Source organism: Saccopteryx bilineata, chromosome 3 (genome assembly GCF_036850765.1).
Source record: "Saccopteryx bilineata isolate mSacBil1 chromosome 3, mSacBil1_pri_phased_curated, whole genome shotgun sequence".
Lineage (NCBI taxonomy): Eukaryota > Metazoa > Chordata > Mammalia > Chiroptera > Emballonuridae > Saccopteryx > Saccopteryx bilineata.
In genome coordinates, this window is record NC_089492.1 from 287,666,824 (window position 1) to 287,687,486 (window position 20,663).

General features: G+C 41.2%; 1 protein-coding gene across 3 annotated transcripts in view; it reads left to right on the forward strand.

The window, feature by feature from the left end:
• RERE (arginine-glutamic acid dipeptide repeats) overlaps positions 1–20,663 on the forward strand; it is a 433,372-nt gene that overhangs the window by 72,980 nt on the left and 339,729 nt on the right. The window contains exon 1 of one of the 3 annotated variants that reach the window (XM_066270542.1): positions 16,574–16,669. The exons of the other annotated variants lie outside the window; for them this stretch is intronic. The gene's annotated coding sequence lies outside the window, so the exon portion shown is untranslated. Of the gene's footprint in view, positions 1–16,573; positions 16,670–20,663 lie in introns of those variants that run through there. 3 annotated transcript variants of the gene reach the window in all.

The window sequence follows — 20,663 nt, forward strand, 5'->3', positions numbered from 1 at the left end:
AAACCTGCCCTATTGGTGGTTGGATCAGTTCAGGGTACACATAACAAAAAACACAAGATTGCTGCAGAGCAAAAAAAAACAAAACTTGCCGTCATACCTGAAGGCTTGACATCCCAGCTTTAACCACTTGATGTCAGCATTAACAAACCCTACAAAGCTGCCATGAGAGATGAATGGAACCAATCAATAAAATCTTCTGGGCACAATTTGACACCAGCAGGAAGAGTGAAGAAACCAACTATAGGAGAAGTTTGTACCTGGGTGAAAAGATCCTGGGATAATACCTAGATTGATATCATTGTCAAGTCATTTAAGAAGTGTGGCACTTCAAATGCCATAGATGGAACTGAGGACGAGGCAATAGATGAAGATGATAATTCGTCATCAGACACAGATGAGGACAAGCTAATGGCTGGGAGTTTTGACAGTGACGAGTTGTATGAATTTTATGATGAATAAAACTTGAGTTCAGTAGCTTTATGTAATTTTTTTTCCCTTCAAATTTCAAACCCCCAAATTAAGGTACGTTTTATACATGGGATCGTCTTATACATGGGGAAATACAGTATGCATATTTTACACATTGTGTCATCTGATATTGTAGAGGGAATCAGCAGAGCAGGACTTACCAGGCTAGCATAAGTTTAACTTCAGTATAGTTCAGGAACTGGCAGGAACATGGAATTTGTCTGCCTCTACCCTGTCCTTTAAATTCTCTGTCAGAGAGGTTTTCAGGTGGGTGCCAAGTATGGAAACATGCCTCCTATCAGAATATTGTCTTCATTGCTATACATTGCTTTTTATTTGGAGATAAAATGTCTCCTCTGTTTTTTAAATTTAAACAAATATTGAATTATGTGGTCAGGCTGATTTACTCCTGAATTTTTGATCTGCTAATTTGTGATGATGCTGGCAAGGGGTAGCGTGTTGAGACCTGCCTGTTCAGTGAAGGCTTCCTGCTACTCTGAGACCAGCAGAGGTGTGTGGTTTCCTAGGTACTCTAGGGTGGGAGAATTATTTGTTCTTAATGTTTTATTTATTCATAGTGACTGAAGGAGAGGATACTATAGGAAATCAAAGAATAGAATTCTAATTGAATCCATAGTGTTTTATCAATGCTTTCCCAGTCCCTCACCAATCTTGTCTGGAGACCTTTTGTCTGAAGAGGTATTATGGAGAATAGTTTCTTTTTCTTGGGAAAAATGCTGACCTGAGACAAAATTAGTAAAGGGACAGAGTTTGTTTGGGGGATCCTCTCATTTCCTTTTATGGGAACTTTTTAACTAACCTCCTCTACCAGCCCACATACTCCCTCTCTTATGCAGGTAGCTTGTTGACTTAGATCTTTCCTTATCCCTCGGGTATTTCAGGTAGCAGCTTTGCCTCCCTCAGCTTCTGGAGACTAGACTTTGGTACTTGGTGATCTTTATGGCAGTCATCCAATTAAATTCTTACATAGTAAGATGTTTTACTCATAACTCACCCAGAATTATTTGTTATTAAAGAAGGTATACATAGATAATAAGTAGCTTTTATTCTGTGCTTACTATGTGCCAGACCTGACCCAAGCTTCTTGACAATGTGTTAAGGAAATTTATCACTATAACAACACTGTGAAGGAGATATTGTTGTTTTTCCATTTTACAGATGAGGAAACCAAAGCAGAGAGTAATTTAAATAAGTTTGTACAGGTAGTAAGTGGTAGAGCAGGGATTCAGACCCTGGCAGTCAGGATCCAGCCCAGGTGCGCATCATTATGTCAAAGTCCCTCTGTCTGCGCATGGATTTCCAATTGGTCGAGTTCCAGGTAGCCTCTGTGAAATGCCTGTGTACATGTGTGTTAACTGCGGGGAGGGTTGGGAAGAGAGGTGAAAGTGATTTTTGCCTTCTCAATCTTTTGTTTATTTTCATTAAGTCTGGCTAGTGTCGCCTGAAAGCTTTGACACAATTCATCTGCTTTCCCAATTCCCTTCCTTTATATCCTTTTAAATGTCTGGTTAAGAGTAGCAATTCTAAAGACAGTGTTGCATTTAAATCCTGACTGTAAATTTTTTGAGCAAGATACTTAATCTCTTCAAACCACAGCTTCCTTTCATTGAAATGGGCACAACACTGATACCTACTCTTAGGGCACAGTAAAGAGCAAATGAGAGCCAGAGAATTGATACAAAGTGCTTGCTCTCATTTCGGGCCAATCCTAAGTGTTTTTGCAGTGGCAGGGTGGGCAGAGGTGGGATTGGTGAGTAAGCAGCAGCTTCCAGAGTTAATGAGAGATGGTCATGATGGGCAACAGAACATGTGCTCAGCAGGTGTCTTCGGGTGTTTGAAGCTTTTTGGAGCAGTGCATAAGCTCATACTGGAGACAGACGAGGTTGATAATTGCTTTTGAAATGATAAGTTCAGAACTGTTGTGATTGGAAGCTATGAAAGGCAAAATGTGACTGAAAATCTTATTAACCTGGGAACTTTCCATAGCTGATAGAGATTAATTCCAGAGAGATTAGAAAAAAAGGCAGTTGGATTTGCATATAGAAAAATACGTATTTTAAATCATATCAAGAGGAAAGGATTCAGAATATTAAAAAATGATTTTTATGTGGTGATTACACCCATTTTACCAGTCTCCAGTTAAATAAGATTTAGTTTGCCTTTGCCAGAAACTATAAAATAGCAGACAGTTCCCCAATATTACAGATAAGTGAGAAAACACTTTCTTAGCAAAAGCAACTTTGTAAAATATGTCTTGATTCTTATTTTACTATACTAGTTACTTCTAATTAAAAAAAGGTCTATAAACAAGCTTTAAGCTCTTAGGCTGTGTTAATATTAGAATTATTATTTGTGACTTTCCTTTTCCATTTAAAAGTAAAGATAATATTTAAAAAGAAACTCCCAAAATTAAACGAGACCTTAAAATCTTAATTCTTTATAATTTCTGAAGCATTTACTAAATTTCTTCTTTAACTTAAATCTCTGATATTCTCCATGTTCAGTGTAATCACCGATTCTGAAAGGAAGGATCACAAACCATGGCAGCCACTACAGAAAAACTGTGAGGGAGGATTTATCTAAAAAAGATAGCCTGAGTGTATCTTTTCTACAGTACAGTTTGCAGATCCTACTCCCACTTTATTATTTATTTACTTGTTATTATTATTTTTTATTCAGTGAGAGGAGGGAAGGCAGAGAGACAGAGACTCCTGCATGCGCCCCTACTGGGATCCACCTTGAAAGCCCAGTAGGGGGCGATGTTCTGCCCATCTGGGGCATTGCTCCACTGCTCAGCAACCGAGCTCTTCTTAGCGCCTGAGGTGGAGGCCATGGGGCCATCCTCAGTGCCTTGGGCCAACTCACTCCAATTGAGCCATGGCTGTGGAAGAAAGAGGGGGGAGAAGGAGAGAGTGAGAAGCGAGAGGGGGAGGGAAGGAGAAGCAGATGGTTGTCGTTTTTCCTGTGTGCCCTGACTGGGAATTGAATCTAGGACATCCACATGCTGGGCTGATACTCTGCCACTGAGCCAACTGGCCAGGGCCTATTAGATTTTTAAAATTTATATATCTATATCTATATCTATATATCTAAAAAAATTTTTTTTTTTTGAGAGGGGAGAGGTAGGATGGGGTAGAAGCAGGAAGCATCAACTCATAGTAGTTGCTTCCTGTATGTGCCTTGACCAGGCAAACCCAGGGTTTTGAACCGACGACCTCAGCATTCCAGGTTGATTATCCACTGTGTCATCATAGGTCAGGTCTACTCCCATTTTAAATATTTATTTTTTTCTTATTTCTGTGTATCTTATTTTTTTTTTACTATCTTAACTACACTATCCTTTGGTGTAAAGATCTTTTTACACACATAGTTTTCATCAAGAGCCAGAAGAGTTTCATATAGCGTTCTTTTTTTATATATTATGCAGGTACTAGGGGAATGGAAATATGTATATGCATATATTAACCAGAAGCATTTAAATTCATTCTTGAAAACAACACTGATTAAATTATTATTTGCTTTTTCAGATAAGTATTCCCACAGGTAGAAAACCTTGTTGGTAATTGGCTTGGCATGACATTTTCTTAGCATGATTTTTTCTGTCTATTATGTGCAGCTTTTGACAGTTACAGAAGATGTCCACAGAAGCCATTCTTCCTGGGAAATTCCCTGGGGTGGCTGGCTTTGATTGATCCTAGTTGTGCAGTTACACCAGTCTGTGTGCTAGAGCGAGCCTGGAGGGTTCTGTATCTTTCCCCATGTCCTCAGTGTGAAACATTTCTCTGCTCTTTTCCTTGGCAGTTTATTCAAAGAAATATCAGCTACGTTTATTATGTTTAACACCTGCTACAGCTTCAGCTGTCACTGGAGAGGAAAACAGTATCCTAAGATTCTGTGTATTTGTTTATAAACACTTAAGGCATTTAGTATAAAGAAATTATTTGCTTTCAGCGTTAGGTAAAAGATAATCTTTGTTCTAACTCTTTTTAAAGGCACTATTGATATTTAAAAACTGTGATATATAATGTGAGCTAGTCAGTGGCAACAGTATGATTGGATTTGGTGGTTAAAATTTAAAAATTTTATGGCAAAAAAGGGAAGCAGCATAGAATTACAGAAATCAGAGGCAGAGCCTGCTAGGGCACCGTGACTATTTGTAGATGACCACTGCAACCCCTTATTATGATATGATGCTTGATAGAAAGGTATTTTTTTAAATCACTGTCTTTTGCTTAAAAAAAAGTGGAAATATATCTTCTTTTTTACTACCTTTATTAACAAATAGGACTAGGGATATTATTAATGAGGCAATCAGGTTAGGGAGTAAGGGAGGAGTAGGTTTTGGAGGTAAAATGTATATGGAAGGAATATCTACTCAGAGAATTCCATTTGACTATTTTGATATGGGCCTTGAGTTTAAGAAAGATTTCTGGGACTAGATAGCTAGATCTGGCAAGGAGGTAATAATTAAAAAAGACTGTCTTATATACTGATATATGGTAGAAACTCAGCAAATCAGACGTGAATACTGTGTGTTGATTTATCTCTTTCCAAAGTTGTAATTGGTAACCAAAAAATGGGAAATTTAAAAAACAAGGAACCCTGGTCTGAGCACTATCATCTCTGGACTGGTTGCTCTAGGAGTCTAGCAGTCTCTTCACAGGTCTGGTGCTAAGATTGCCCCTTCCCTAAGCAAATATACATTGTGTCTGTAAAGTCATGGTGCACTTTTGACTGGTCACAGGAAAGTAACAAAAGACGATAGAAATGTGAAATCTGCAACAAATAAAAGGAAAACCCTCCCAGTTTCTGTAGGATGATGTGGCAGCATGTGCGTATGTGCAGATGATGACGTAACACCGTGTATACAGCGGAGCAGCCCATGGCCATGCCAGGCGAGATGTGGACGGTACAGAGGAAAGTTCAGTGTGTCCTATGGCTCACTAAATTCGAATCCATGACCAAAGTGCAATGTGAATATTGGTGCGTTTATAATGAAGTGCCACCACATAGGAATAGCATTACTTGGTGGGATAAGCAGTTGAAGGAAACCGGCCGTTTTGTGGGAAAACCCCTGTTCTGGTAAGCCATCAGTCAGTGACAAGTCTGTAGAGCAGCGGTTCTCAACCCGTGGGTTGCGACCCTGGCAGGGGTTGAACGATAAAACACAGGGGTTGCCTAAAGCCATCAGAAAATACATATTTATTTACTTGTGGGTCGCAACCCCGGTGGGGGTCGAACGACCAAAACACAAGGGTCGCCTAAAACCATCGGAAATACATATTTTATTTAAAAATGTATTGTATAATAAATATGTATTTTTATTATGTATTTTATTACCCCGCCGGGGTAATAAATCAAACTGCACTGAATAGGTATGAAACTGGGAGAGTTTTCCTCTTATTTGGTGCAGATTTCACATTTCTATCGTCTTTTGTTGCTTTCCTGTGACCAGTCAAAAGTGCACTATGACTTTATGGACACACTGTATATCTTTTTCACAACGCTGAAGGCAGTTATCCTTTTAAAACTTAAATGAGACCCTATTCTTCTTTTGCATGAGACTTTGCAATGGTCTGACAAGTACCTCATTAAAACCCAACATTGTTACAGTGCTGTCCAGCCCTTTCAGCCTCCAGCTCCCATCCTTCGTGCTTGCTCACTCAGTCCAGCCACATTGACTTTCTTGTCCTTTGTCTTACCTGCCAGAGATGCCCCTTTTCCTTCTGTCCTGAGTCTGTTTGTTATAAGGTAAAGCAGATCAGAATCATAACTTGCATTCGTACTTTTGTTACAGAGGGAGCAAGAGACCTTGGTTCTCGTTTTCTTAAGAGAAAGAGTTACATCAGGAGACACAGTGCAGCAAGTAAAGGAAGAATTCACTGGCCGTGCAGGAAGAAACTCAGAGGAGAGGGGGCATGGAGACAGGTTCAGGGGGTGAGCCCAGGACGAGCTGCTGCTGCCTACTGCTCCCCTTGTTGCAAGTCTAGTGGAGTCTCTTAGAGCTTAGAAGGAACAGAGGAACAAGGAACACACACCTAGGGGGATCAAGGCGGGGAGGAGGAGGAGGAGGAGAAAGGCACACCTGTGCTCCCAGAAGAGAGAGAGAGAGTGGCCTGGGACCTCAGTCCTAAGGGATTTTAAGGGTGAGGATTTTACAGGAGGTCCCAGGGGAGGCTCTCAATACAATATTCATCAGCTCTCCAGTTGTGTCTTTTTAGGGTCCTGGTCTTCTTTGATTGGTTGGTCCCAAAGGGGTCTTTAGTCAGTGAAGTTAGTCTGACTTACCTTTGTCTGGTTTTGCTGCTTTCTGGGCCTGGAGCAGAGACACAACTGAGGCCTAGATGTCATATCTAGGGGTTAATGCTTAAGCGCTATTCTCCAGCTTTCTTGTTGTTCCTCCTATAAGAAGCTCTAAAACCACATGACAAGCAATATGCCAGGGGAGAAAATGTCAGGGGAGGGCCTGAATCCCATGACCAGCAATGTGAAATCAGGGGGTCTAAACTGCATGACCATCTATTTGTCTTAAGGTCACCCTGGGGGGGGGGGGGCGAGGCTCTTGTTTCCCAGTTTTGCCTGTTGCTGGGCACCTGGGGCTTTTCTTCCTTGTTAGCCTTCTGTGCCTGGTCTATTGTTTGTGTCTGTCTAACTGCCTGCCACTCTGTCAGCTGACAAGTAGCAGAAATCTACTTCAAACAAAAAAGGAAATTTGAGTTTGTGTAATATGGAAGCTTTATGAGTGAACCTAGGTAGATCCAGAAGTTCATGGAAGCAGTAAGTCTATCTTTTCCTCCATTTTCTTTCTTTGTTTTCCTTTTTTTTTTTTTTTTTTAACAGAGGCAGAGATAGACAGGGACAGACAGACAGGAACGGAGAGATGAGAAGCATCAATCATCAGTTTCTCGTTGCGCGTTGCGACTTCTTAGTTGTTCATTGATTGCTTTCTCACATGTACCTTGACCGTAGGCCTTCAGCAGACTGAGTAACCCCCTGCTGGAGCCAGTGACCTTGGGTCCAAGCTGGTGAGCTCTTTACTCAAGCCAGATGAGCCCGCGCTCAAGCTGGCGACCTCAGGGTCTCGAACCTGGGTCCTTCCGCATCCCAGGCCGACGCTCTATCCACTGCGCCACCACCTGGTCAGGCTGTTTTCCTTTTTTTTTTTTTTTTTTTCATTTTTCTGAAGCTGGAAACAGGGAGAGACAGTCAGACAGACTCCCGCATGCGCCCGACCGGGATCCACCCGGCACGCCCACCATGGGGCGGTGCTCTGCCCCCCAGGGGGCGATGCTCTGCCCATCCTGGGCGTCGCCATGTTGCGACCAGAGCCACTCTAGCGCCTGAGGCAGAGGCCACAGAGCCATGCCCAGCGCCCGGGCCATCTCTGCTCCAATGGAGCCTTGGCTGCGGGAGGGGAAGAGAGAGACAGAGAGGAAAGCGCGGTGGAGGGGTGGAGAAGCAAATGGGCGCTTCTCCTGTGTGCCCTGGCCGGGAATCCAACTCGGGTCCTCCGCACGCTAGGCCGACGCTCTACCACTGAGCCAACCGGCCAGGGCCTGTTTTCCTTTTTGATAGCTTTATTCTCATCAGGCTTTTCTCATGTTGTAGTGAAAATGGCTGTGTGCAGCTCTGATGCCTCAACCCTATTGTTAAGGGATCCAACAAAGAAATGATTTTTTCTTCTAATGGTTCTAGTGAAATTTCTGGGGCAGGGTTTTTACCTGGCTGTACTTGGGACATGGGCCCATTCTTGAACCAATTATAATGGCTAGGATGATTTAGCACGCTGGGAGTGCAGTCCTGGGTCCACCCCACTGTGTGTTCTTAGATCTTCCAAAGAAAGGCTTCTTTTCCTAGCAAGGGGCAGGAGGCGGGCAGGCTGATAAAAACTGTCGCCAGACTTCAACTTAACATGAATACAGATACAATGTATTTTAATAGAAGTAAAAACTAAATACTTTTATAATACCCAGGAAGCACCAAATAATCCCGGTGGTGGGGTTCAGAGCAATTTTCACATAGATCAGTGTTTTTCAGATGCTACAATCTTTGTACAACATCAGGGTGGTTAACTCCTTTGGGGATTGGCAGTGGTCTGCTGCTGTCCACCGGTTGAAAAAGACTGACATAGGTGACATTTACACTGGGTCTTTGAAAAGTTAAGAGAGATGTTGAAAAATAGAAATAGGTGGTGGAAAATGTGTAAACCAAGACATGGTGGTTGAAACACGGAGAAGTAAAAGCTGAGAATAAAATTAGAGTGCTGAAGAGTTTAGACTTGATTCACTGCATGGTGAAATCTAGTAGAAGTTTTTAAGCAGGGGTGCAATCTCATCAGACTTCACAGTGAATTAGCCAGGTGATCAAGAGGGCTGCACCAGGCCAACGGTAGAGTGGTATAGAAAAAGACAGATTGGAAAACGTTTGGGAGATAGAAATGAAAGTACTTAATAATAGCTGGACATGGCAAGAATCAGGAGTTGGGGAAATATAACCATGGAAGTAATTAAAATAGCCCGGAGTGAAGTGACTAGCACATACAGCAGGGGTCCCCAAACTTTTTACACGGGGGGCCAGTTCACTGTCCCTCAGACTGTTGGAGGGCCGGACTATAAAAAAAAACTATGGGCCCTGGCCGGTTGGCTCAGCGGTAGAGCGTCGGCCTGGCGTGTGGAAGTCCCGGGTTCGATTCCCGGCCAGGGCACACAGAAGAGCCCATTTGCTTCTCCACCCCTCCGCCGCGCCTTCCTCTCTGTCTCTCTCTTCCCTTCCTGCAGCCAAGGCTCCATTGGAGCAAAGATGGCCCGGGCGCTGGGGATGGCTCTGTGGCCTCTGCCTCAGGCGCTGGAGTGGCTCTGGTCGCAACATGGCTACGCCCAGAATGGGCAGAGCATCGCCCCCTGGTGGGCAGAGCGGTTGCCCCATGGTGGGCGTGCCGGGTGGATCCTGGTAGGGCGCATGCAGGAGTCTGTCTGACTGTCTCTCCCTGTTTCCAGCTTCAGAAAAATGCAAAAAAAACCCCAAAACAAAACAAAAAACTATGAACAAATCCCTATGCACACTGCACATATCTTATTTTAAAGTAAAAAAAAAAAACAAAACCGGAACAAATACAATATTTAAAATGAAGAACAAGAAAATTTAAATCAACAAACTGACCAGTATTTCAATGGGAACTATGGCCCTGCTTTTGGCTAATGAGATGGTCAGTGTGCTCCTCTCATTGACTACCAATGAAAGAGGTGCCCCTTCCGGAAGTGCAGCGGGGGCCGGATAAATGGTCTCAGGGGGCCGCATGCGGTCCGCGGGCCGTGGTTTGGGGATCCCTGACATACAGCATACACTGCAGAGTCTATACACTGGCCTACTCAGGGAAAAACTGCATCAGCAGTGCTGTTGATGTCAGAGAAAAATCAAGTTCTGTTGTTTTTGGTGTCTGTTTTTTTGAGTCTATGTGATTTTAAGTTTTCTATTTTTGTCTATGGGCATTTCCCCCACAATACTGCAATCCTTATTTCTATCGTCACAACTATAATAGATTTCAGAAGTCTTTCAGTATGGGGAACATATATTTTATTTATTTTGTCTTTCATCATAAAACTCAGTACAGAATTGTGCATTTATCTTACTGAATATTTGTTAACTAACACCTTTATGTTTTTCTTATTTTATTGCCTCATTAAAATCTGAACTTGATCTTTTTTTTTTGACCAAATAGATATTATGAGTTATATAATTAGTTCTGTATTCCCTATTTTGGCTTAAAGACTGAATGGTACACACGATAGTATGATATAATTTTCTCCATCAGTTATTTGATCAAGGAATTTACATATCAGTTGTATTGCTATGTACAGGATTTTTAGGTAGTAAGGGTATTTAAGGTTGCCATTACCATGACTTACTGTAACATCAGTGAAGAATTGTGGTTTCAGAGGAATTCTGTCTGGGGAAAATTCTGTTACAGATGTAAAACTGTAATTAGCCTGAATCTTATAATGTTATGAGAGGTATGATGAAAAATCTTTAACTTGCCATGCTTAGAACGTTAGTAATATACATTTTTCAGAGTTTTCTCCAGTGCTGAAGCAGGACATAGAATTCTTTGCTTTTTCTTAAAATATACTCGAGCAGTTTGTTACTCAGGGTCAGTCTCAGTAATCTTTGGGTGCAGCTTTAGTAGCAATTTAATTCCATAAAGTCTTTTGGGCTTAAGTTAAAGTGAATCACCTCTCTGGCCTGACCTGTGGTGGCGCAGTGGGATGAAGCGTCGACCTGGAACACGGAGGTTGCCGGTTCGAAACCCTGGGCTTGCCTGGTCAAGGCACATATGGGAGTTGATGCTTCCTGCTCCTCCCCTTTCTCTCTCTCTCTCTCTCTCTCTCTCTCTCTCTCTTTCTCTCTCTCTCTCTCCTCCCCCCCTTAAAAATCAATAAATAAAATATTTTAAAAAATTAAAAAAAAAATAAAGTGAATCACCTCTCAAATATATGTCCACTCCCATTTGGTATTAAGATCAATTTATGAAACTCTATTTTCATTCACTGAACCAATATCTGTTGAGCACCTATTGTGTTTCATAGTTTTAATAGCTGAGGAAGCTTTATTGAATGAGACAAACTAAAACATGCCTTTATTCATGGAGAAACATTCCAGAGGGAGAAAGCAGGCAATAAAAAAAGTATAAATGTGTTGATTAAGTGCTATGGAGAAAAATAAGGCAGGAAAGGGAAAGGTAGGAAGTGCCAGGATTGGCTTTGGGAGTGGTTATGATGGGTTTAAAGAGTGGTGGGGGAGCCCTGGCCAGTTGGCTCAGTAGTAGAGCATTGGCCTGGCGTGCAGGAGTCCCGGGTTCGATTCCCAGCCAGGGCACACAGGAGAAGCACCCATCTGCTTCTCCACCCCTCCCCCTCTCCTTCCTCTCTGTCTCTCTCTTCCCCTCCCGCAGCCAAGGCTCCATTGGAGCAAAGTTGGCCCGGGCGCTGAGGATGGCTCTGTGGCCTCTGCCTCAGGCACTAGAATGGATGGCTCTGGTTGCAACAGCGCGACGCCCCAGATGGGCAGAGCATCGCCTCTTGGTGGGTGTGCCAGGTGGATCCCGGTCGGGCGCATGAGGGAGTCTGTCTGACTGCCTCTCTGTTTCTAATACAAAAAAATACAAACAACAACAACAACAACAAAACCCCAACCAACAAAAAGAGTGGTGGGGGAAGGTGACATATAACAAAGAAGTGAGTCATGCAGATAGATATTCTCAGAAAGATCATTCTTGGTGGAGTGAATAGCTCTTAGGCCTTTTTTGAGTTTCATTTTATTGATTGGCTTTCCTGGATTAGACTATGGATGAAACTTTATAGAAATGAAATATACATCAGTTGGAATAAAAACAGTTAAAGAAAAATAACCACACGAACATATTTGGTACTTGAAATTTTTCTTGATTTTGGAGTACTATTAAATATAGGTGCGGAGTGTGTGAGTATGTGTGTCCCTGGCTGTGTGTGTATGAAGATTTTTATTAAGGTGGCCCTAGTAATTATATTGTGGAATGTTCTTTTTTGTGTGTGGCAGAGACAGACAGAATCAGAGAGAGGGACAGACAGACAGGAAGGGAGAGAGATGAGAAACACCAATTCTTCGTTGTGGCTCCTTAATTGTTCATTGATTGATTTCACATATGTGCCTTGAGCTGGGGGCTACAGCAGACTGAGTGACCCCTTGCTCGAGCTAGCGACCTTGGGCTCAAGCTGGTGAGCCTTGCTGAAACCAGATGAACCCGTGCTCCAGTTGGCGACCTCGGGGTCTCGAACTGGGAGACCAGTCCGACGCTCTATCCACTGCGCCACCGCCTGGTCAGGCTATTGTGGAATGTTCTTACAGATGAAGTTGTAATTGGTCATTTGAGTTCAGCAGTCGGTCTGTGTTTATTATGCTTTTGCTGTTAGATTAGTACTATAATGAATATTGGGGAAAATAGAAAAGAACAAGATAATATTCTGGTCCGATTGGCCAGACTGTTGTCTGTAGAGACAGTAAAATAGATCAGCATGATTGAGTGGTAACGGTATTGGACTAGCAATCCTCGATTCACAGTGGCAGAATGACTGTACGTACCAATTCAGCTCTATAGCTTTTGCTTCTCAGAGCCCTTTACAAATTCCTGGAGAGGCAGCAAGTGGGAGAGTCCCTTTTGGAGTTAAGGTGTCAGGGAAGGTCTACTTTTGATTTCAGATGGCTTCAAAGTGTTTGAGAAGACTGTACATTGCCTAATAATTCTAAAACTATGGTTGGGTAAACAAGTTACTGAAAACGAATATGATCTATTGATTTTCTACTGTGGAAGCATGGTGTACTATGGAATGTCATCTTGTAATATTTGATTTTCATTATTGGGTGTAAATAAACTGAATCCTTTGATATATGTATATGTGTACACATACACACTGCATTAGAATGTGTTTCACCTTAGTTTCACCTTGAAAACTAAGTCTTTTTCCTTATTGTTTACAGTGTAATCATATGAATTTATATTATCAGCTTGTTAAATTAGTTTTTTCCCCCTGAAAATAGGCTTTATGTTTTACTTTATCTTAGTTGTTAAGCATGGAACAAAGGTATTTTCTCCTCACCCTTTGCATGGAATTTGAGTAATATTCTCACAGTGAGTACATGTCAGGTATAGTGTTAAAGCCAAAGTCTTTTTCTTTTAAGCTACTTCTCATTTCATAAAGTCTTTTTCCTCCTTTATTCAGCATTCATTAACTGAACTGATTATTTGCTGAATGCCTACTTTGTTCTAGATATCTCTTTGGGATTCACTGATGGGGAAGAAGTTGTTCTTGCCTTCATAGAGGTTAAAGTATAGAAGATGAGATAGTTAATAGTTACAGTAATGTGTGATATGTGTTCTAAATGTGGAAGAAGAGGGTTCTGGTGGGTGTATTTAGCCAGAGGCGCCTGACTTGGAGCAAGAGATATTGAAGTTGAGACCTGAAGAATGGTGCAGAGTTAACTAACTGAAAAGTGGATATGGCAATATGGGGGAAAAGGAAGGCTATTCTGGGAAGAGAAAATCCATATGCAGTAGCCCAGAGGCGAAACAAAAAAACAAAAAACAAGCAGGCAAAATAGGAATCTTCTCACATGGCAAACCACATAAAGTTCCTAATGCCTGGAGCATAGATTTTGAGGAGGGAATATACAAGGAACTCTGAAAGACCTTACTTACTTTGGATCCCAACCTATGGACACTTGAGACATTTCTGGGAAGTTTAAAGCAATGGATTGACAGGATTAGAGTTGCCATTTACAGAGGTCATGGCATAGTGGTTTCAGGTGAAGGAAGAAGGGCAAGGGCAAATCGATGGGGTAAGAGGCCTGGCCGTGATGGCAGAGTTTATAAGAGATGTTGTAACCAGGACTGGGACATTCACAGTGGGAATGGAGATAAATGGATGGATTCAAGAAATACTTAGAAGATGGAACTATACAGGATTTAGGATTGAAGGAATAATCAAGGATGGGCCTAGGTTTCTGGCTTGGGCCAGAATGGTGATGATGATGATGGTGCTTATGCCATTTATTGCTTCTTACTTCCAAGTGTACCCTTCACTGCCTGCCCTGTGAAAGTGAATGTGGTTTTTCATTCCTGATTGGACTCAGGCGAATACAGTGTTGTGATGTGATCCCATACGAAGAACATATTTGGGGAGAGGGATAGACTGTGCTTCTACTCTCTCATCTCCCTGTGAAATGGAAATAATATACTCTTCAGAGGATTGGAGTGATATGTTGTTCATAATATATTCCTAGGGTTGTAATGAGGAAGAAATGATGTAATGTGTTTAAGAACCGAGCACAGTGTCTGGTCACAAATACTTGGTTTGTTTGTAATGTTGGCTGCTGGGCATTGTGGTGGTTGACAGGTCTAGAAAGATGACCAGGGCTGCTGGTTTCACCTTGAGGGTATGTGGGGTGGGGAGAGGCTAGCGCAGGGATGGCCAACATCTGGCCCGGGTAATGAGTTTATGCAGCACGCGATTAAATTTTTAATATTCTCCGCTACTTTAAAATCTCAGCTACTCAGAAGCGGAAGCGTCTTTGATTATTGGAAATCGAGACATTTAAGAAGATAATGATACATAGAAAAGAATTCCGCGTGTGACTAATCTAGGGTTAACTTCCTATAATTGGTTGAATGGATTCGCAATACTTCTTTATTTTTTTAAAAAATTCCATTATAAAGATTTACAACTTTTGTATTCGTCTATACTCAATATGAACTGTTTGACGTTTAGCGGTGATGTGAAACCCACATTCTTTTAGGCAGAGTTTGCCGGTGTGCACCCAAGGTCAAACAATTTATTTTTGTGGTCAAGTGTGCTGAATCAAGTGGCATTGTAGCATAGACGTAGCTGCAGTTGATAACTGAAAACGTGTCCAGGCTGTTTGTAAAACGAAATAATTGTTTTATTTGCAATATAACTCCTTCAAGCTTATTCTGTTAATTGAATATTGTTTTGATTGATTGCGATACAGTTTGGATATTTATACGGTATGTAATTATATTTTTATTAAAATAATATTGTATATTAAATTTTTTTCACTCACATTTATTCCTAAACAAATTACATAATAAAATTTTGTTTACTTAAATGAATTGTTTTTGTATTTAACATTTTTTAATTTTAATATTTTGTCCAGCCCGTGAAAAAAGGTTTTTTTCTAATCTGGCCCAGGGGCAAAAACTGTTGGCCACGCCTGGGCTAGAGGTTTATTAATTCCTCAGGTAGAGGCCTGAATAAAGTGCCTGAGGGCAGCTTGAGAAGTCCCAGAGTAGGTGAAGGCTGTGCTGAATCTTCTGGGGTGCGGTTTTGTCTCATGAGGAGAGGGGAGAGAGGGCCTTCTGAATGTAGGGAACAGCACTAGCAGTGGAGGAAGGAGCATGCTTGCCAGTGCAGTCCACAGTGGGGTCATCACTGGCCCTGGAGTTGGGGTCGGGTGATGACAGAGGTGTACACAAACTGGACATACCCTCAGAGGAGGTGTTTATTTCACCTCGCTATGTCCCACAGTTTGCTTCACTTATTTCTAGGCTTACTGCTTTTTATTATTTCTACTGAACTGTTGCTAGTTCACAACAATTGAAAACTATTTAAACTTTTATTTGGTGCCAGCATTTCCCTTAGGCTTTCATTGAATGTGAACTTTGAGTGCTGTGAGTTGAAGTGTCTAGAAGGGAAGTTGGATCACTGCATGCAGGGCCCCTCCATTGGGTTTACTCAGGGTTGAATAACTTGACTTGATTCCTGGACATTGATAAAGCTCAGACTGTTTACAATTCACACTTCTCTTCAGCTTACAATTCTTTTTGAAAAGTTCAATAACTGAAGAAATGAGTATTCTTCAGAATTGTATGACTGTTCTTTCAAGAACTCAAGTCTTTGAAGCTCTAGAAAATAAAAGTGTGACTAACTTGATTCCTTGGAGGACCCCCCCAATAATTCAGCATTAAAATTCTATGTAAATTTTTCTCTAATGAGGATATTCCCTTTACCCTCTATGAGGATGCAGCTCAAATGTGTTTTCTGTGAAGTCCTTCCTTGAAGTTTCTGAATATTTGCTCCTTATCAAACCACTGTTCTAACATAAGCCTGTTGTAATGTTGATATATTTCCAGCAAGTACCTTTAAGAAAAAACAAAAAACAAAAAACAAAACAAGCCACAAAACATTCTTTGCATTTTGTTATCTTCAGATCCTGGTTAATGCCCCTTGGCTGGAATGGCACTGTGTTCCAGAAATTCTGTGTCCTTTTTATTGATTGATTTTAGAAAGTGGAAGGGATGGAGAGAAACATTGATTTGTTTCACTTGTTTATGCATTCATTGGTTGATTCTTGTATGTGCCCTTACTGGGGATTGAACCTGTACCCTTGACGTATTGGGATGATGCTCAAAACCAACAGAGCTACCCAGCCAGGGCCCAGAAATTCTCTTGAAAGTTCTGCTTATTAATCTTCAGAGATATGATGAGTGTATTCTCTAAAGAAATATTGGAAGAATAATCATTGGTTTTTTTTTCAGAAAGAAGAGTTAAACCATTCTTTATTGGCTAGGACTTCTGGGAATTATACAGGAAGGAAGCTAAGAAGGAAGATGTCAAACTGTGACCCTCTGAAGGTTTTTGTTTTCTTTTTCCTTTGTTTTCTTAGATCTAACAGATACCTATAGGGAACTCTTTGTTTTTGGTGAAGACCTAGTATTTATGTAAAAGAATGTTGAGAGACCTAGGAAAATAAGACGCTTGGAGCAATTTTACTTTGCGTGACTGTTACCTTTTGTGAAATGACAGAAGTTGAGGTATGAGTCTTCTGATAATTGCTTCTTCTGCTTGTTTGGATTACAAACCAAGGGCAGGAGCCGTTTACAGATTATTAAATTCTCGGGTTATTTTGAAAGTTGATAAAATATTTCCTGTTGGTGACTTATAGAAAAGTTGAAAGAAAAACACAATATTTTAAGATCAAGTATACATTTGGTAGTTTAAATACAGAAGAATTGAAAAAATTATATGGTGGACACTGTATACTTACCACTTAGATTGTATAGTTATATTTTATTTCTATATGATAAACATTTACCATATTTACTGTAATATATAATCATATCCCCTATCTGCCTCTTTATATGCGTTTAAGGACTATCATTGAAGCATTTTATATTATAGCAAAAGGCTGCAGACAGAATAGTTAAGTGATTGTGGTACCCCATATGGTGGAATTCTATGGAGAAGTTAAGAAGAATGAGACATTTTGTTTTTACTGACCTGAAACAATCTCCAAAAAGATAAGTGAAGTGAACAAGTTGCAAGATATATGAAGTATATTCTTTATTTGCATAGGACAAAAAGGTATTTATGCGTGTGTGCTGTATATGCACGGAATATCTCCGTAAAGCTTAAACAAGAAGCTGTTGAAAGTGGGTGTTTTTCTGGCAGCCTCCTATGGTGTATGTATTATACATAAAACAAAGTTTTAAAACTATTGCCTGCTTATTTATGTGCTTCTCTTGAAATTGTCAGGATGTCAAGATACCAAACTGATAGACCTTAGATCAGGGGTCCGCAAACTACGGCCCGCGGGCCGCATGCGGCCCTCTGAGGCCATTTATCCGGCCCCCGCCACACTTCCAGAAGGGGCGCCTCTTTCCTTGGTGGTCAGTGAGAGGAGCATAGTTGCCATTGAAATACTGGTCAGTTTGTTTATTTAAATTTACTTGTTCTTTATTTTAAATATTGTATTTGTTCCCGTTTTGTTTTTTTACTTTAAAATAAGATATGCAGTGTGCATAGGGATTTGTTCATAGTTTTTTTTTATAGTCCGGCCCTCCAACAGTCTGAGGGACAGTGAACTGGCCCCCTGTGTAAAAAGTTTGGGGACCCCTGCCTTAGATTTTAGGAGCTGTTTCAAAGTGGATCACTCTCCCCTCCCTCCTGCCCCAAATACTAGGGGAGTTTTCTTTGATTTTCATGTGAGCTCCTGGTGGGGCTTATAAAGGTAAAACCTATATAGGTCTCCCTATTTAACTCTCAAGCTAGTCCTTACACAGCCCTTGGAAACTTGTCAAAGTTACCATTTAAGTGTTTCTATCACTTGCTGGCTCCTGTAGCTTTTCTTCAGGTAGGCTGATCTCTGCTGTGAGTCTCAGTGTTTTCTTGTCTCTCCAGATTTTGGGGTGGTGGTGGTTTGCTCTCAAATCTCTGATAGGTGTAAGAAAAGTAATGGATTTTAGTTTCTTACCCTTATTTTTTACTGTAAAGAAGAGAGTGATGATTTCCAAGTTGTTTATGAGTCAGAGCTGTAACTGGAGCTCGATGCCCAGCAATTTTTGTTAAAACAGATCCCTCTAGGTGATTCTGATTAATTTAATGGTTGAGAACCACTGATATACCCCAGTTCCCTCATTTATAGATGAGACCACTGAAATCCAAAGAGGAGAAATAACTTCTAAGATTATGCAGAGTCAAAACTAGAATCTGAGCCCTGGCTGGGTGAGAGCATTGTCCTGATACGCCAAGGTTGTGGGTTTGATCCTGGTCAGGGCACATGCAAGAGTCAGACAGTGAATGCATAGACAAGTGGAGCAGCAAGTCGATGTTTCTTTCTCTCTCAAATCAATAATAAAAAACCCAAACAAACTGTAATCTGAATCTCTTGACCAGATCATCTTCATACTATTTTTTGTGTTTTCATATAGTTACCTTCAAGGGATTAATTATATTTTATGTTGTAGGTTTTGGAACTATCTTTATTTTGATGGCCCACTGATTTAAGTTCTTGATAGTGACCTCATTCATTCTGAGGTCTGGTTATAATCATAAGTTCAGTCATAGCCATCTTGATACTCACTTGAAATCTTCTCTTTGATAGAAATGTTAACCCACCTCAAAAGTGAGCTCTTAATGTAGCATGGCTATGAGTAAAATAGTATGTAGACATTTTTATTTTCTTCATTTATTCTTTGAGAAATATTTTGAAGTACCTAGAAGAAAATCTTATAGCTTTTTAGTGTTTTAGAAAGCCTAATGTGAACCAATATGTGTGATAAATCAGCTACATCTGAGTTCTTCCCACCCATGCGTTCCTGTCATTTTATTTCCTTAATTTTAGCATCTATAATCCCCTTTTCTCTATCCAAACCAGCCTTTCTTCTGCATTTGTGCAAATTATGCCTCTAAATCTCCCTGGAGAAGGCTGCGGAATCTTTGTTCTTTTGCAGAATTGGCAGACTTTACTGTAAAGGGCCAGATAGTAAATACTTGAGCCTTTGCAGGCCGTGTGGTCTCTGTTGTACCTGCTCTGCTCTGCCCTTGTAGGAGAAAGCAGACAACATGTAAATGAATGGAAGTGGCTGAGTTTTTTTCTTTTTATACATTTTTATTTGTTAAGTGAGAGGCGGGGAGGCAGAGAGACAGACTCCTGCATGTGCCCTGACCAGGATCCACTGGGCAAGCTCCTATGGGGCGATGCTCTGCCCATCTGGGGCTATTGCTCTGTTGTTTGGCAACTGAGCTATTTTAGTGCCTGAGGTGAGGCCATGTAGCCATCCTCAGTACTGGGGGCCAGCTTGCTGCAATGAGCCATAGCTGTGGGAGAGAGAGGGAGAGGGAGAAGGAGAGAAGGGAGAGGGAGAGGGAGAGGGAGAGAAGGGGGAGGGAGAGGAGGGAGAGGGAGAGAAGGGAGAGGGAGAGGGAGAGAAGGGGGAGGGAGAGGGAGAGAAGGGGGAGGGAGAGGAGGGAGAGGGAGAGAAGGGAGAGGGAGAGGGAGAGAAGCAGATGGTTGCTTCTCCTTTGTGCCCTGACTGGGAATCAAACCCGGGACTTCCACACACTGGGCCGACGCTCTACCACTGAGCCAACCAGCTAGGGCCGGTGGCTATGTTTCAATAAATCTTTATTTAGAAAAACAGGCTGCATGCATTTAACCCATGGGCTCTAATTTCCTAGGCCCTGATCTAGAGCCTGTAGAAATTTTATTTTCACTTTTATGTCCCAAAGGGTGCTGCTATTTTTATTTAATGAATTAGAGACCCAACATCACTTTTAAAGATTGTTTCAAAAGTATAATATATTGCTTTCAAAAGTAATAATATTTTGCCATGGAACATTATATTTTAGTTTTGATTTCTTTGGAGACATGTGCTTTTTTGGTGTTGAAGAGATAGAGATCCTCTCTCCTTATTACTTATGGTCTCATGTGAATCTAACAAGAGAAAAAACCCTGGTCTTTTACTTTAACAGCTGAGGCAAACTATACTACCTGTGGTGCATAGTAATAATGTCTTTTAATAAGTTCTTAAGGATAAAGAATACTAGAAAATCTCAAGTTATGGGGTGGTATAGGTTCCTATAGAGTTATTTGGTCAGAGGGACGGTTTTAATTTACTTTGAGTCTTTGTCAGGTTGCTTACTGCATGCTTAAGAAAAGTGGATATTGGTGTTCATGCTTTGCAGCTAACACAGGTCTTGGTTGCCATGGCTTCTCATTAGCTCCTTATGATCCTTTTGGGCTCTGGCTTCCTGACTAGGACCTGAGGGGGCAGATGCAGGCTAAGAAGTAGCCCTGGGAAGCACCGGCTGTATGAGGCCAGTAATGGTGTGTTCTGTCAAATGTAT